We start from the raw sequence: 5,899 nt of genomic DNA, 5'->3' as shown, positions 1-5,899 counted from the left end.
GGCGCGCCTCCTCCTAGGCCGGCCTCTTCCTCCCTCCCTCCTTTATATACGTGGGGAGGGGGCACCTCATAGACACACAAGTTGATTGTTTAGCCGTGTGCGGTGCCCCCCTCCACAGATTTCCACCTCGGTCCATATCATTGCAGTGCTTAGGCGAAGCCCTGCGTCAGTAGCTTCATCATCACCGTCACCATGTCGTCGTGCTGACGAAACTCTCCCTAGACATCAGCTGGATCTAGAGTTCGTGGGACGTCACCGAGCTGAACGTATGCAAATCGGGGAGGTCCCATACCTTCGGTGCTAGGATCGGTCGAATCATGAAGACGTATGACTACATCAACCGCGTTGTCATAACACTTCCGCTTATGGTCTATGAGGGTACATAGACAACACTCTCCCCTCTCATTGTTATGCATCACCTAGATGGATCTTGCGTATGCGTAGGAATTTTTTTGAAATTACTGCGTTACCCAATAGTGGCATCCGAGCCAGGTCTATGCGTAGATGTTATATGCATGAGTAGAACACAAAGGAGTCGTGGGCATGGGTATATACATATTGCTTGTCGTCACTAGTTGATTCTTGATTCAGCGGTATTGTTGGATGAAGCGGCTCAGACCGACATTACGTGTATGCTTACGTGAGACTGGTTCTACCAAGGTGGCTTGTGGGTGTCTATTTCTCCAAATCAATGAACAGGGTTCTTTCTGAAGATCAAAAAGCAATCACTATACCGCGTTGTGGTTTTTGATGCATAGGTAAGAACGATTCTTGCTCAGCCCGTAGCAGCCACGTAAAACTTGCAACAACAAAGTAGAGGACGTCTAACTTGTTTTTGCAAGGCATGTTGTGATGTGATATGGTCAAGATGTGATGAGATATAAATTGTTGTATGAGATGATGATGTTTTGTTAAAGTTATCGGCAACTAGCATGAGCCTCATGGCTGTCTCTTTGTTGCATAAGATGCAAGCGCCATATAATTGCTTTACTTTATCACTATGCGATAGCAATAGTTGCAAAAGCAATAGTTGGCGAGACGACCATGTGACGACACGTTGATAAAGATCAAGATGATGGAGATCATGGTGTCATGCCGGTAACAATGGTGATCATGACGGTGCTTTGGAGATGGAGATCAAAGACACAAGATGATGATGGCCATATCATATCACTTATATTGATTGCATGTGATGTTTATCCTTTATGCATCTTATTTTGCTTAGTTCGGCGGTAGCATTATAAGATGATCTCTCACTAAATTTCAAGGTGTAAGTGTTCTCCCTGAGTATGCACCGTTGCTACAGTTCGTCGTGCCGAGACACCACGTGATGATTGGATGTGATAAGCTCTATGTTCACATAAAATGGGTGCAAGCAAGTTTTGCACACGCAGAATAGTCGGGTTAAACTTGACAAGCCTAGCATATGCAGATATGGCCTCGGAAAAATGAGACCGAAAGGTCGAGCATGAATCATATAGTAGATATGATCAACATAGTGATGTTCACCATTGAAAGCTACTCCATCTCACGTGATGATCGAACATGGTTTAGTTGATATGGATCACGTGATCACTTAGATGATTAGAGGGATGTATATCTAAGTGGGAGTTCTTAAGTAATATGATTAACTGAACTTTAATTTATCATGAACTTAGTCCTGATAGTATTTGCATATCTATGTTGTACATCAATTGCTCACATATAGCTTCCCCATTTTATTTATGATATGTTCCTAGAGAAAACTATGTTGAAAGATGTTAGTAGCAATGATGCGGACTAGCTCCGTGATCTGAGGATTATCCTCATTGCTGCACAGAAGAATTATGTCCTTGAAGCACCGCTAGGTGACAGACCTATTGCAGGAGCAGATGTAGACATTATGAACATTTGGCAAAGCTCGGTATGATGACTACTTGATAGTTTAGTGCGCCATACTTTACGGCTTAGAACTGGTACTCAAAAGATGTTTTGAACACCACGGAGCATATAAGATGTTCCAAGAGCTGAAACTGGTATTTCAGACTCATGCCCGAGTCGGGAGGTATGAGACCTCTGACAAGTACTTTGCCTACAAGATGGAGGAGAATGGCTCAACCAGTGAGCATGTCCTTAGAATGTCTGAGTACTACAATCGCTTGAATCAAGTGGGAGTTAATCTTCCAGATAAGATAGTGATTGACAGAATTCTCTAGTCACTATTGCCAAGTTACTAGAACTTCCTGGTGAAGTATAATATGTAAGGGATAACAAAAGCGATTCCTGAGCTCTTTGCAATGCTGAAATCGGCGAAGGTAGAAATCAAGAAAAGCATCAAGTGTCGATGGTTGACAAGAGCACTAGTTTCAAGTAAAAGGGAAAGAAAGGGAACTTCAAGAAGAATGGCAAGCAAGTTGCCACTCCCATGAAGAAGCCCAAAGCTAGACCCAAGCCTGAAACTAAGTGCTTCTACTACAAAGGAAATGGTCACTAGAAGCGGAACTACCCCAAATACTTGGCAGATAAGAAGGATGGCAAAGTGAACAAAGGTATATTTGATATACAGATTATTGATGTGTACTTTACTAGTGTTCATAGTAACCCCTAGGTATTTGATACTGATTCAGTTACTAAGATTAGTAACTCGAAACAGGAGTTACAAAATGAACATAAACTAGTTGAGGGCAAAGTGACGATGTGTGTTGGAAGAGATTCCAAAGTTGATAAGATCACTATCGCATACTCCCTCTACCTTCGGGATTAGTGTTGAACCTAAATAAATGCTATTTGGTGTTTGCGTTGAGCATAATATGATTGGATCATGTTTATTGCAATACAGTTATTCATTTAAGTCAAAGAATAATTGTTATTCTGTTTACATAAATAAAACCTTCTGAGGTCATACACCCAAGGTGAATGGTTTATTGAATCTCGATCATAGTGATACACATATTCATAATATTGAAGCCAAAAGATGCAAAGTTAATAATGATAGTGCAACTTATATGTGGCACTGTCGTTTAGGTCATATTGGTGTAAAGCGCATGAAGGAACTCCATGCTGATGGGCTTTTGGTATCACTTGATTACGAATCATTTGATGCTTTAGAACCATGCCTCGTGCGCAAGATGTCTAACACTCCGTTCTCCGGAACAATGGAACAAGCAACTGACTTATTGGAAATAATACATACTGATGTATGCAATCCGATGAGTGTTGAGGCTCGCGGCGGGTATCGTTATTTTCTGACCTTCACAAATGATTTGAGCAGATATGGGTATATCTAGTTGATGAAACATAAGTCTGAAACATTTGAAAAGTTCAAAGAATTTCAGAGTGAAGTGGAAAATCATCGTAACAAGAAAATAAAGTTTCTGTGATCTGACCATGGAGGAGAATGTTTGAGTTACGAGTTTGGTATTCATTTGAAACAATGCAGAATAGTTTCACAACTCATGCCACCTGGAACACCACAGCATAATGGTGTGTCCGAACGGCATAACCGTACTTTATTAGATATGGTGCGATATATAATGTCTCTTACTGATTTATCACTATTGTTTTGGGGTTATGCATTAGAGACAGTTGTATTCACATTAAATAGGGCACCATCTAAATCCATTGAGACGACACCATATGAACTATGGTTTAGCAAGAAACCTAAGCTGTCGTTTCTTAAAGTTTGGGGCTATGATGCTTATGGGAAAAGGTTTCAACCTGATAAGCTCGAACCCAAATTGGAGAAATGCGTCTTCATAGGATACCAAAAGGAAACTGTTGGGTACACCTTCTATCACAGATCCGAAGGCAAGATATCCGTTGCTAAGAATGGATCCTTTCTAGAGAAGAAGTTTCCATCAAAAGAAGTGAGTGGGAGGAATGTAGAACTTGATGAGGTAATTGTACCTTCTCCCGAATTGGAAAGTAGTTCATCACAGAAATCAGTTCCAGTGATTCCTACACCAATTAGTGAGGAATCTAATGATCATGATCATGAAAACTTCTGATCAAGTTACTACCGAACCTCGTAGGTCAACCAGAGTAAAAGTCACACCAGAGTGGTACGGTAATCCTGTTCTGGAGGTCATGTTACTTGACCATGACGAACCTATGAACTATGAGGAAGCAATGATGAGCCTAGATTCCGCAAAATGGCTTAAGGCCATGAAATCTGAGAGAGAATCCATGTATGAGAACAAAGTGTGGAATTGGTGGACCTGCCGGTTGATCGGCAAGCCATTGAGAATAAATGGATCTTCAAGAGGAAGATGGACGCTGATAGTAGTGTTACTATCTACAAAGCTTGAATTGTCGAAAATAGTTTTCGTCAAGTTCAAGGTGTTGACTACTATGAGATTTTTTTCACTCGTAGTGATGCTTAAGTCTGTCCGAATCATGTTAGCAATTGCACATTTTATGAAATCTGGCAAATGGATGTCAAAACTGCATTCCTTAATGGATTTCTTAAAGAAGAGTTGCATATGATACAACAAGGAAATTTTGTCAATCCTAAAGGTGCTAGCAAAGTGTGCAAGCTCCAGCAATCCATCTATGGACTGGTACAAACATCTCGGAGTTGGAATATATGATTTGATGAGTTGATCAAAGCATATAGTTTTATATAGAATTGCGGTGAAGCCTGTATTTACAAGAAAGTGAGTGGGAGCACTACAGCATTTCTGATAAGTATATGTGAATTACATATTGTTGATTAGAAATAATGTAGAATTTTCTGGAAAGCATAAAGGAGTGTTTGAAAGGAGTTTTTCAAAGAAAGACTGAGGGAGTCCTGGATTAGGGGGTGTCCGGATAGCCGGACTATACCTTCGGCCGGACTTCTGGACTATGAAGATACAAGATTGAAGACTTCGTCCCGTGTCCGGAAGGGACTTTCCTTAGCGTGGAAGGAAAGCTTGGCGATACGGATATGTAGATCTCCTACCATTGTAACTGACTCTGTGTAACCCTAGTCCTCTCCGGTGTCTATATAAACCGGAGGGTTTTAGTCCGTAGGACGAACATACAATCATACCATAGGCTAGCTTCTAGGGTTTAGCCTCTCTGATCTCGTGGTAGATCTACTCTTGTACTACCCATATCATCAATATTGATCAAGCAGGACGTAGGGTTTTACCTCCATCGAGAGGGCCCGAACCTGGGTAAAAACATCGTGTCCCCGGTCTCCTGTTACCATCCGCCTAGATGCATAGTTCGGGACCCCCTACCCGAGATCCGCCGGTTTTGACACCGACATTGGTGCTTTCATTGATAGTTCCTCTGTGTCGTCACTTTTAGGCCCGATGGCTTATCCGATCATCAACAGCGATGCGATCCAGGGTGAGACCTTTCTCCCCGGATAGATCTTCGTATTCGGCGGCTTTGCACTGCGGGCCAATTCGCTTGGTCATCGGGAGCAGATCGAAAGCTACGCCCCTGGCCATCAGGTCAGATTTGGAAGTTTGAGCTACACGGCCGACCTCCGCGGAGACTTGATCTTCGACGGATTCGAGCCGCAGCCGAGCGCGCCGCATTGTCACGATGGGCATGATCTAGCTTTGCCGCTGAACAGTGCCCTAGAGGCCGCACCCGCATTAGCTCCGCCCCTTAATTCGGAGCCAACTGCGCCAATCGAGGATGGGTGGTTGGACACCACCTCGGGGGCTGCAATCTCTATGGCGATCGAGCCGAACACCAGCCCTATTCTCTGCGAAGCCCATGACTCCAAGGAGCCAGACTCCTCTCGAGACTCCGAGCCCTCCGCGCACCTACCGATCGAACCCGATTGGGCGCCGATCATGGAGTTCACCGCCATGGACATCTTTCAGCACTCGCCCTTCGGTGATATTCTGAATTCACTAAAGTCTCTCTCTTTATCAGGAGAGCCTTGGCCGGACTATGGTCAGCAAGGTTGGGATGCGGA

The sequence above is a fragment of the Triticum dicoccoides genome, chromosome 6A, assembly GCF_002162155.2.
Source record: "Triticum dicoccoides isolate Atlit2015 ecotype Zavitan chromosome 6A, WEW_v2.0, whole genome shotgun sequence".
In the NCBI taxonomy this organism is placed as follows: Eukaryota; Viridiplantae; Streptophyta; class Magnoliopsida; order Poales; family Poaceae; genus Triticum; species Triticum dicoccoides.
Note: the sequence above shows the minus strand (reverse complement) of the source record.